The 13067-nt window shown below is 39.3% G+C and overlaps 1 protein-coding gene across 4 annotated transcripts in view; it reads left to right on the top strand.

Annotated features, from left to right (window-relative positions):
- Positions 1 to 13067, top strand: part of arhgap9 (Rho GTPase activating protein 9) — a 42335-nt gene that overhangs the window by 994 nt on the left and 28274 nt on the right. For all 4 annotated transcript variants that reach the window (XM_031858750.1, XM_031858838.1, XM_031858674.1 and 1 more), the window contains exon 2: positions 8230 to 8317. The gene's annotated coding sequence lies outside the window, so the exon portion shown is untranslated. The remainder of the gene's footprint in view (positions 1 to 8229; positions 8318 to 13067) is intronic.

The following is a 13067-nucleotide window of genomic DNA, read 5'->3' as shown; positions in this document are numbered from 1 at the left end:
TATATATATATATATATATATATATATATATATATATATATATAGTATATACATACATACATACACACAAAGACAGTCTGTATTTGTATGGCAGATTTAAATTTGACCCAATTAAGTTATTTTCTGACTAAATAATCTGAACAGTCCTTTCTATTAAAAAGGTTTTTTAAAAATCCTGTATCTTTTGAAAATCTAATGCATTTAGTTCTTTCTTTTGATTGTTGTATACTAATCCTTCAGAGGATGATGTATTCTCACATATCTCATCACTACAATGGTGCTGACTCCGTGACCTCATTTGTGGTCATCTCCATCTCGCTGTCATTAAATGTCACAATGATAAGAATCGCTAATCTAAGCACTTAATATATGACAGACCTCTTGCCGTGCAGAAATATTTGCATGCTATATGTGACCACCTTTTCAACCCTCACATGCTTCTCAGGAAGTGCATGGATGGGTTAACCACAGGGTGTGATGGAAACAGTTTGACGCATTGCATTTTTACTGTTCCATAATCTTTCTTAAATCCATGCAAAGCAGGAGATTTGCTCCCCTTTTCGCCAGCCTGTATCGACACTGGCTTGGAAGATTATTCTCCAGTTGCAACTTTTGCTGATTAAAAGTGCCCTGTACCATGTGCAGTATTAGCAGGAGGGTTACAAGTCCGCTGTAATTGCTAGTGTGCTTCACAGACTGCTGCTGTGGATGCAGCGTCAAAGACAGATTTAGAGACTGAAGCGTTTTACATGGTGATGTGTTGCTAGTCAGATTATTCTGATGCTTTGGGGTGTTTGAGCAATTCTGGTCTATCTGGTGTGAGATGTGTGCACAGACCAGGTGACAGCCACAACACATTTGTGTGTCTGCATGCAGTTTTGTGACATTTGGTCCTCCAAAATAAACTGCCACATCTGATCTGACAGATGGATATTTTTTTTTTTGGGGTACTGATGTAGTGGTTTGTCTCATCAGATCGCATTGGTCTGTTGAAGGTACGCTGCAAAGACGCAAAATCTTACGAAGTATATATTTGTCTAATTACTAGTCAAAATATCTCATAACATTTATTTAATACACATCACCTAAAAAATAACAGTTCAGTGAGATATATCGACTTGTTTTTAGACAATGAGTTTGAATATTTTGTTAAATTAAAAACTACTACTTTTGAGCATCACAGGCTCATTATGACACTTCTTGATTGTAGTGAAATAAAGCTCAAAATGAGCTAATTTCAAGATCTCTTTTTCTCTTGAAAAGCCTAAATATTACATTTGGATTCAAGAAATGTTACCAAGCAAATTTTCACTTGTTCCATTGGATTTTCTTTTTTACTTATTACAAGCAAAAACCTTTTTTCAAAAAACATTTTTGATGTGGCCTTTTATTCCCAGTGTACTGTAGTTGTGATTAACTTCCTTTTCATCATTGGGGTCACAAGTTTCTCAACCTTCTCTAACTCGTGACCCCATTTCTTTGTCACATAAAAAACAACTCATGACCCAAAGTTGTCATGTGGCATACTTTCAAGATCAAGGGGGGAGCTTCAAATAGATTGTATAAAGCTTATAGCATGTTTAAGAAATATAATTTTCCTTCTTTAATTAAACATCACAAATATCAGTGTGTACACACCGAGCTGAAACTGATGCAGTTTAATACAACAGCTTTGCAGTAAATCCTCCATTCATGAAGTTTATAAGTTTGAAAGGTGATGATTTAACTTTTTTATTCTGGAAGGTGCAGTTTTTATTGCTTAAACCTGGTCTCCTGCTTCCTCACTGTACTGTATATGAAAGCAGTGTACCATGTCACTACTGTACAGTGTAGTAACTTCACCTACAATCACACCTGAGCTCTGTTTTAATCCAGTTTAATCTTGTATGTATGTTTTAGTATCCTTGCAATGATTAGTGATTTCATTAGCTTGTACAATGCAAAGGTACGGCACTATAAACATCACCCTAGAGACGATGATAAATGTTAATGTCAGACATTGTTAGACTAACACAGCACTCACATATTTGATAACTGGCCACGCTGTTTCGCATATGTTAAAGTGAGACAAAGTTTGCATCAGGACTGAAACGATTTGTCGATTATCTGATAAGTTAATCAACAGAAAAATATGATGATAATCGATTATCATGTCACACATTTTTCTAGCCGAACCAGTGAATAAAAAAATGATTATTCTATGGTTTCAGCTTCCCTTTCAGTCATACATTTTTATACTTTTGTTGAAATTATCATTACATCCTGACCGCAATCAAATAATCAAATGTTCTGACAAAAGAAAAAGATCTGCTATCTGTTGCAGGACTGTAATAAGCCCGTCCAATCAGTTCATTCGGCCACAATGTATTGATTGGACGGGCTACCTGCCTGTCTACCTGCTTGCACATATTCTGCCCGTGCACTCATTGCTCCTCATCTGAGTTTTCCACGGGCGCCTATAGGTTGACAGCTGTGAGTACTCACAACAGCCATGTTTGTAGTTTACATTCATTATGATAATTTTGGGGGAGTGGCTTTGGAGGGAGGCCTGAAGGGACGGCTGTCAGTGTTGTCAACTCGGCATCTTTCTCGCTAGATTTAGCAACATTTAGAGCTAGTGCTGCTAGCTACTTATAATCATAGACTGTATATAAGCAGTAGACGTAGTCATTGTGACGTCACCCATTGGTTTGTGGACTGCCGTTTTGAAGCCTCAAGTTCAGCGATTTGGCCGTCGCCATATTGGATTAAAGCCGTCGACATCTTGGGTTTTTGCAACCAATGAACAGAAGTTAACATATTTGAAATGCGGAGGAGTGACGAAGAGACACTGTATACGGCTGTGGTAATGGCAGCAACCTGTCAATCACAGTTAGCCCACCCCAAAGCATACTCCGCTTTATTGTATATTTTACTCTAAATGGGACAATAATTTACTAAATAAACATCATACTTTCTTGAAGAGTTGAAACTAGCGATAGACACCATAAACTCATGTTTACCATGTTATCTGAGGTAATAAATCAAGTGAGAAGTAGGGTCATTTTCTCATTGACTTCCACACAATCAGACTTTTTGCAACCGGAGAAGATGCCCCCTGCTGGCCAGTAGGGAATACACGTTTTTAAGACACTTCCACATTGGCTTTACTTGTCAGAACCGGAGTTCTCCGCCTGCTTTCAATAAAAAAAGAGTTGGCAACACTGAACTCAGTTTTTCGGTTTGATCTTTTTTTTTTTTATCCAGGGTTCTCTTGCTAGATTGTCAAGAAAAAAAATGGAAGGAAAGTTGTTCTGAAAAAAATAATTGCTTCCAATACTTGAATTAACCTAAAGGCACCATGGATAAACACTCCTCCAATGCCGGACACATACTAACCCCTTGTTGTTATTTGTGTAATGTTCCTTTATTGAACAAATAACGACCTTTAACCCTGTGAAGGCATTAAAGCTGTGTCTGCGTGTGTGCCTCTGGTGTTTGCCTTGGGAGGTTTAGCTGCTCTTCCTTGTGCCCCAACAGTATCGTGCTCTCTTCAGCTGCACACGGCTGAAAGTGGGTCTTTGACTTGCCTGATAGCTTTTGACAGCTCACTCTCATCCCCGGTGGATCAATGGAGCTCAGCGCTCTTCATTAGAAACATCAATGTACCGCACATTCCCACAGGCTCAGCAACAACCCACCAGCCCAGTCAGAGAGTGAAGCTTTATTTTGTTATTCTCCAAAAGATCCTTCCTGACTTCTGTGTGACATTTTATGCTCTTTAATTGAAGAATATTGTGGGAAAATGGTGAAAGAGGAATAGTTTGTTTTGCCATTAATTGATGCTTTTATCGATGACTATTAGCAACAACGTGCACCATGTTGGCCAGACATCACCTTAACTGTGAATAAAACATTATTGTTTATTCCGGTTTGTATCACATAGAATAACAAATATGGGTAACACTTGTTATTCCCTTTGACTGCCGCAGACAGAAATGAATACGCTGTAAAATCCATATCATGGCAACTTTGGTCTTATATTCAGTCATGAAATAGTCTTACTTATTTTGAGTAGGGTATGAGATAATGAATCATTCCAATGTAAAATAAATGCTTGATAATCACTGAATCTTTTAATTCATGTTTCAAGAATTCACCGGCTCCAACTTCTGAAATAAGCAAGATTTGCTGCTTTTCTGTGTTTTTATAGAATTGCAAATGGAAAATCTTTAGGTTTAATACTGTTATTTGGATAAAATAAGCAACTTGGGCTGTGTGAAATCATTATGATGATTTTTTGGTCGAAACAATTAATCAGTTATTTCAAAAAGTAATTTACAGATGAATTGATGAAACAAAACAATTGTTGCAGCCTCAGTTACTGTGTTGTAATATTAATACATTCATGAAGATCGTCTTGGAAAGCAGTTTGTAGATTTATACCTTAATACTTTATCAAAATGAGGTGACATATTTTATGCTGTATTTCCACATACAAAAGAAAAGCTGCTTATTAAAATAAGAAGCATTTTTTCATATGCTTATTTCTGAAATAAGCATATTATTATTTAACTAAAAGTAGCATATTGTTCACCTTCCATTTTTTCTATAAAACGTATAAGCTAATTAAAAATGTGATGCTTGAATTAATTATTTCGGAGTTTAAAATGCCCCCTGAGCAATCCTGCACTATGATGCCGAAGAAGCAAACGCTGGTCTGTTTGGTTGCTGTTTGTATTCAAATGGAGAGGAATGAGATCTTGAATATTATACCAGTGAACTCTCTGAAGAAGTTTGCTACGTGTCGATGCAGGCCGCAGGGTTCATCATAAACACAAGTGTTGCATCAGCAAACACTTGAAATGATGGCATCACACATATGAGATGTTGTTATGTGCAACAAGAAACAAATAACACACAGGCTGGAGACACTGGAGATGGGAGTTGGTCACAGAGGTTGTTGTCATGATGATAGTAGAGAGCATGAGCCAATGACTGCTTTACTGTCATCATCTGCTTTTTGATTGGCTCTCTGACAATCTACACAGCTAATGACTGAAGGAATCCAGCCCACCTGTTTAGTCACACACACACACACACACACTCTCACACACACACACACACAGAAATGCATTCATACACACGCTCACACAGGCAGCTATAGCTGTCACACTGGGAAAAGCAGTGTGTATTTCAGTGTCTCTCTCTCGTCTAATCATCAATAATGCATGGCCTTGGGAGGATGAAAGGCTGTTTTGGCTTGAGGCATGTGTCTCATATGGAGAGAGAGAGACATCAGCACGAGTAGTTATAACTGTACATCCATAGACAAAGTCAATGGCTTCATGGCTGTCTTCAGCAGAACTGGTTCAAGCTGAGAGTGGACTGATGTCAGGCTAAATGTTTCAATTAGTTCTAATTAATTTATATTAAGGAACATTTATTTTTTCATTTCTTTATTATAGTTTCTGTCTGAATTGAGGATCTAAGGATCAGAGTGTGTTGTGTGATGTACATACTCTAAAGCCTTCTGAGACAAAGAGGTTAGTTGGGGCCGTTAAGAAGAATTTGACTCTTTTTTTGTGCAAAAGTATTCTCACAGTTTTCATTTTGTGATCATTTAATCTGTTTCAGGTGTGGTTTAGTCTCATAGCTCATGGTGAGAGTTTTCATTGATTTCCCAAAAATATCAAGGCACTTCTGTGCTTAACCCAAGATATACTGCTGTGCTACCACTGGTTTTACCCATAGCGATGTGGATACATGATGCAAGGCTTCACCTCACACAGCCTTACCTGGGGCCTTTAATTGGGGCTCAACACAGACAAACCATTGGGTGCTTGTTTGCATCTGAAACAATAGTGGCCATGCACAGGCAGCATGGCTCATCATGTCACTGTAAAGAGCAGCTGTTTGGCTGACACAGATATTAAATCAGCAGTATGTTAGCTTTAAGCGTTGCACTTATTTTTGTGGTGATTATAGTTACTGAACAGTGTGTATCACGTGGAGCAACTTCTCTTCTCTTCTCTCTCATTTTCCTGCGAACCCTTTGGTTATAGACAGTCATATGTAAATACAGTACAGTCTACGTGTGTGTGCGTGTGTTTGCAATGTGTATACGGATGTGGGAGGGCACGCAACAGCCCTTTGAAGTTCCTCATTCACTCTATACTCCTCTTCCCCATGTCTCATCTCTCTTTGAAGACTATGTAGCCGTGATTATTAAAGCTGCCCTCTTTCCACTTCAAACGTATGGACTGAATATGGATATGATGTGACACCAAACCTTCCACGTCCGACACCCTCCCCTCCTCTCCCGCCCTGCTGTGTGGTGAAGTTTGATCGGCCCTGCCATCTTAAACCATCTATGTTGGCGTGAAACTTGTCATTCAGTGACTTGGGGCATGAGCTATTTGGAGTAGTTATGACATTGCTTGATATGGAGCCCCAGGGGAACGTCGCAACTTCTTTCTCATTGTATTAATAAAGCTTGTGGTCAGCTGCTCTCTGTCCTTTGTCAGCTTTGTAAATGTTTTTAAAACATCACCTGCTCGTTTCATCCACCGACCATATCATTTATTACGTGGCAATTTGCATTTTCTCTCTCTCTCTCTCTCTCTCTCTCTCTCTCTCTCTCTCTCTCTCTCACACACAATGTACTCCAGCCTTGGGGTATTTTACACAATGTCATGATAATGTTATCTTAAGGAGGTTTTGCATGCATGCCTAAGCCCATAAACTACATGTTGATAACATTAATGCTTTTTACAAAGCACACCATGTGTTTTTATACCTCCCTCAAATATCAGGCTGCCCTTAAAGTTGCTCCTAACTGTTGCACAGCGTGATGAGAATCCTGTGTATTTCTGTTGTTGTTGTGTGTGCTGTGTATGATAAGGTGGTTGTATGTGTCTATGAGTTTGACACCACAAGGCTGTTTTCACATTCAGACAGTTTCTCTCATGTGCACACAGATCAGCAGGATTTAGGTTTGTGTGATGTGGAAACTTGAGACCCAACATAAACATTGGAAATTGACCGTAAGGTAAAGTAGGGGACGTCTTCTTGAGTTCAACTTTTGAAATGAACATTTGCATATTCATAGATTCTCAATCAGATTTTTTTTTTTAATGATTGAGAAGGAAAACATGCAATTTTAAGATCTTTTAGGGAATCAAACTCTTTCTGTGTTAAAACCAAATAATTGTTCAAAACCACAATTTTTTTTCATATAAAAAAACATGTCTGGAAGGTGTCTTTAAACAAATTTTCCAACTAAATGTTCACTCTGTGATGGATTATCAATCTCCAGCAAGCTTCAAGTGGGTTTTCTTACCATTGTGGAAAGAGTTGAAAGCCATGACTGCCTGGAAGGAGGGAAGTAAATCTAAAAATGTATGGATGCTTTGGAAAATGGTTGACTAAAACATGCAAACCCACCAGGAGGGCCAGTAATCCAATCCTCCCTAAAGTATTTAATCTAGTGGCCTGTCAGGATGGCTGGTCTGACTGAAAATATAAAATGTTGGTGGTATAGCATCACATCCGTTGTACTGATGATTCTAAGTATGTGAAACATTTTCTATATAAACAAAACCTGAGATGACTCGGGTGAACATATTGTCCATTTGGTGGATGTGCTATAACTGTGTGGTGGATCCCTGATGGCCAGTGGCACTGCCAGCTCTGTGTAGGGGTCGATAGCCCAATCAATAAACTTTGCTCCTGGTTGCTTTTGTTTGGTCAGCACACAAGACCTCTCTCGCTCTGTTTCTCACTCTTGCTATGTTCTTCTTTCTCAAGTACAAACGTGGTTTATTTGCATGAATGAGTATATCAGCCAGCTGACGCTCTCTCTCTCGCTGTCACTTCCTCTGTTTTTAATCTCTCGGGCAAAATGCTGGCTAAATGGGGGAAGGTAGGTTAGCATGGGTTCAATGAGTAGAGGCAGGATAATTTCGCTGCATTGGATTAACTGTGTGTGTGTGTGTGTGTGTGTGTGTGCGTGTGCGCGTGTGCGTGCGTGCGTGCGACAGAAAGAGAGATTGAGTGATTTTCTGCAGGAGGGAGCTGCTAGCTTCTGTCCATTTTAGTGGTTTTCTGCCCCACCTATTCCATAACCCCTCTGTGTTTGCACTGTAAACTGTGCCAGGCCAGGCAGCAATGACGCTTCATATTGTGCTGGAGGGTAGCCGATTAAATACATTTCAACACTTTTCTAATGGTTTTGTATTTGTTTTTAAGGTTTACCGATGGGGTTGCATGCATGGATTTGACTGCGGACTGAGCTGGTGATCTCGTTGACTAGAAACTCTCTCACTTCAGGACCATGGTAAGTCGCTCTTTCGCTCTCTCTGTCTCGCATGAATGCACAAATTGTATACTCTCCATTTCTTCAGCTCAGTCTGACTTGCATGCACACACAGCCTGAGTTAGAGTGAAAGAACTCAAGCAAATCCAGACAGAGAAATAACATGAAGCTCTCTCTAAGTGTCTTTTTTGCTCTCATTTCTTTCCATTCCTATGTTTCTGCCCTCCATGTTTTCTCCTACATCTCTCCATTTGTGTTGTTGACACAACAACATAAGTCCTGTGCCCCGTGGCAAAAACAATCATTGCCTCTCAACAGGCGTGGCGGTGTGCCCGTGTCTGTCTCAACACCATATGGGCCTCTCTGTATGTTTGGGTGTGTGACGCCAATGCCCTGTCTACTGCCATCTGACCTGCAAATGGAAACACAGAGTCTGGCCTCATTTTTCCTTTGCAGATCCTAATTTGTCATCATCACAGTTTATTCTTTCGTTTTCTTCTCAGTTTTACTGTAGATGGAATCGGCTTTTGCTTTTTGTGGCAAAATAATGACAGCATTATTTTTATTTGTCCTCAGTCAGATAGCCAATTTGGTTGTGAATCCGACACAAAAACTATAATTAAATCATAGAGTGAGGAAGGGTTACACAATTCCTGACTTATCCTGTCACCCTTTAGCAAGCAGTCTGAGCCGTTGCCCTTTGGGAGCATTTTTGAAGTGCCTAAACTCTTGAATAATACAACAAGGGACTTTAACCCTGCTGTAACAGCCTAATTTGCACACGACACAATAAAGCCTCCTGTGTACGTGTTGAACATTTGTACACGTGCTTATGAATTGAGGATACCCAGCAACCGTGTCTAACTTCAGCCCTGACTCAACAAATAGATAAAGTGAGATAAAACCCGACATTAGCTGGGTGTCATTGGGTGACTGTGTTTTGAGCAGTGAAGAGAGACAGGAAAAGACAACCAGGTGTGCAGCAAGAGCTCTTCCTGTCTGAACGAGGAAAAGAACTCATGATAAATATCGTAGGCAGGTTGTATTAATCTGCCTTTCTTTAAACCCAGGGTGTGATTTAATTCTTCCCCGCCCATCTAAATAGTACATTATACATTACTGAAGTGATGCAGCAGGATTGTTAAGCCAAAAACATCTACTCTCTGCTTCAAGGCTCAGCTTGGTAGTGATTAATGCCACTCAAAAAGCTGCACAGTAGTCAGATCGGGCAACAGAGAACCTCAGCATCACTCACTGTATTTAACCACAGCAGACTCTATTGGCTACAGGCTGCCACTAAACTGCCTGAGATGTTTCACGTCAGAAGAACAAATGGCTAGATGGAGAGGATATGACCCAAGCTGTGGTTGAACCTGCGTCTGTTTAGTTTCCTGTTTGCTTGCTCGCCGTGTACCTCTGACTTATGCCTCTGTCCCTCCTGGAGTTCTTAGAAGAGCGCTTTTGAGCACCAACAGCTCATCAATAGATAAATCTTTGAGCACTTCATTGTAATTTTTCCTAGAACAATGTCTCAGTGGCATTTATTTTAAATTAGATCAGATTACACTTTAAAATGTGTCTTGCATCACAAGCATTCTCTATTTCACATGAACAGGAAAAATACACATGAATAAATTAAGTACGCGCACAGTATTGCAAACATAGACAGCTGCAGTGTATTCAGTTTCTTTCCCTAAAGGAATACTTTACCCACAAAATGAAAAGTTGTACATCAATTACTCACCCCACGTTACCTTGAATTCTTGAAGAAAACTTAGTTTGAACGAAGAATCAAACAACATTTACTTCACGATATGAAGACATTTCTCTGTTTGCTGATTCTCTGACGATCACTGTGGAGGCGAGAAGAACAAAAGTTTTCTTCAAGAATTCACGGTAACGCAGGGTGAGTGATTGATATACAAAAGGTCATTTTGTGGGTGAAGTATTCCTTTAGCACTGCAAGTGAAGACAGTGATGGAAGCATTTACAAAAAAATGAAGAGGAGGCTTCCTGCACACCAGAAGACTCTTAGACATGTATTTTAATAAATGACTAGAAGCAAATACAGTTCTGAACAGAGAACTTCTGATTCTCTCATTGATTATGCGGAATGTTTTTGATATGCTATATTTAATATATGCTTGTTTGAAAGTGATCTTGATGTTTTTAGTTCCTTTTTCCTGGATGCATGTTCTGTCTCACACTATCAGACAGCATCATTCATCATTAGGCCAACTTGAGAGTAGATTGACCATCAATCATGCAGTGTTGAATATGTTTGTGTCTATATATTGCTTCTTCTGCTTTGTGATGCTGATTTGTTCTTTTGTTTGTTTCTTGAGTTCGTTTATTTTTTTCGATTCAGCACATGTATGGGATGCAGCTATACCTCACAATCTATGCCAGTTGTATCCACTCGTGTAATGTGAGCGTAGAGACCTCAGCAGATGTCAGTATAGTCGTCTGTATTTACGTATACTTAACGTGGAATGGTATTTATTCTGATGCATTACATTTTTTTAGAGAGCCTTGGAAATGCTCTACTGTGCCAGTGTTTGCTAGCTGGCCAAACAGGCCTGCAGTGCTTTGGCCCGTATGCTGGTTCTGAGGGATTTGACTGTAATTCTCTGTAGCCGTGGGGTTCACAGATTCATTCCTGTGCTTTAATAACAGTGGGATTATCAAGGTTCAGCCAGCTAACCCTGCCCTCTCTGCCTTCACATGGCTCACAGCTCCATCCAGCTTCATCCATTCCTCCATGTCTCAATTTCTCTATTTCCTTTTATTTTAGTCCTGCGTATCTGCTCTATTTGCACTCTTTTTGTTATATCCGTGGCGTTCAGACTTTTTTTCTTTTGTTTGTCTTGTCCAGCTACAGTTTATAATCCCCCTCAATCCCTCAGGAATAAAGAGGCATGTCTCTATTAATTTTCTGGGATCTTTCTAGTTTGCTGCCTCTCCTCTTCTCACCCAGACTGAGATGGGTTGGGCCTGACTGTGACTGAAGCACTGTTGCTAGGTGCCTAGGGATGCTCCCGTGTCTGCATTATGTGTGTGTGTGTGTGTGTATGTTTGTGTGCGTGTGTGTCTGTATTTTGCAAGTGTGTGTGGGTGGGTTTGTGCATGTACTGTGTGACGCTGTATTGCTATGTGTCTGGCAGAAAGTTAGATGTTCTGTTATGTAAGTGGGTCTTGGCTGGGTAGAGCAAGGGTTTAGCTTGGGGATGCTGGCTCAGGTGGAGAGACGGAGACTGATGCTATTTTGGGTATACTGCTCTCCTAACGCATCCTCCAAACGCATGAGTTATTCACTCGCACGTGCTGGTTAGTCCTACCGGGATGAAAGGACAATAGAAATTTGTGTAAATATCTGCAGTGACATTTTGTCCTCAGGTCTGTCAAGTACATATTTAATTTGTTTACACATATTGGCAATAGCATCAGTTGATTAGTCACTTAATCGATTAGGCGATCTGCAGAAAATCAATAGCCAATTTCAACTGTATATCAAGAAAAATGACCAGATTCACTTATTCCAGTATCTTAAATTTGAGGATTTTCCGATTTACTCTGTGTTATATTCATGTAACGGAAATGTCTTTTTGATTTTTTGTTTTAATTCATAGACTAAATAATGGATCAATTGAATAAAAAAAATGATTGTGACATTAATCAATAATGCAAATAATTGTAGCAGCTCCACTTCCATTATATATATATATATATATATATATATATATATATATATATATATATATATATAACCTGGTACAAACTAAGCTAACACCTTGTACAAAGATGGGTCAGTCATTTCATAGTTATAACGCAGTAGTTACAGCTTTCCACAAACATGGTTGATTCATTGTGCTGCAACTAAAGATTGTTTCATGATTGATTAATCTGAAAACAATCTTCTCAATTAATTGATCAGAACAAATGTTCAACATTTGTTGAAATACGCTTCTTCGCTTTCTGGCAGAATGTTCCCGTACGATGAGAAGATCAAACCACTCTCACATCTGTCCGTTAGGCTTAGCTCAACACAAAGACTATTTTTCTGAGCATTGCTAGGAAACCAGCAGAGACTCCAGGAAGTTTTACTTGTTTTTTTTGTACAGATTAAACAAAGAAGACCTGACGTATTAATTATTGAGCATTTGAGTGGCTGTTAGGTGGATGTTGTTACCTGTGAAGTTTAAACAGAGCCAGGTTTGCTGTTTGCCCCTGTTTCCAGTCTTTGCGCTAAGCTAAGCTAACCGGCTTATGGCTGTAGCTTCGTATTTAACGGACAGACATGAGAGTGGTATCGATTGTCCCATCTAACTCATCACCAGAAAGCGAGCAAACCTTTAATCGTTTAGTTTATAATGCCAGAAAATAGTGAAAACTGCCTGTCGCCATTTCTAGAAGCCCAAGATGATGTCTTCAAATGTCTTGTTTTGATTAACAAGCCAAAATCATCCAAATATATTCAGTTTACAATGTTATGAAACAGATAAAATCCTCAGTTTTAAGAAGCTGAAAGCAATGAATGGTTATTTTTATAGACACGAGACTTTTTATTAAGATGCAGAATAGTTTTCTAATGTAACTTGTCATACATGTTGGTGTTTTTCCCCAGATTAACCCAGACTTATATTTTTAGCACTAAATGGATTCATGTTCTCTCCCTTTGAACCTGCACACAGCCAGGTTACATTTTTTAATTGTTCTCTGATTGTTCTCTCTCTCTCTCTCTCTCTCTCTCTCTCTCTCTCTCTCTCTCTCT

The sequence above is a fragment of the Anarrhichthys ocellatus genome, unplaced genomic scaffold, assembly GCF_004355925.1.
Source record: "Anarrhichthys ocellatus isolate YVR2014 unplaced genomic scaffold, GSC_Weel_1.0 scaffold1, whole genome shotgun sequence".
NCBI classification, from domain to species: domain Eukaryota; kingdom Metazoa; phylum Chordata; class Actinopteri; order Perciformes; family Anarhichadidae; genus Anarrhichthys; species Anarrhichthys ocellatus.
This window is presented reverse-complemented; position numbering and strand designations above follow the sequence as displayed.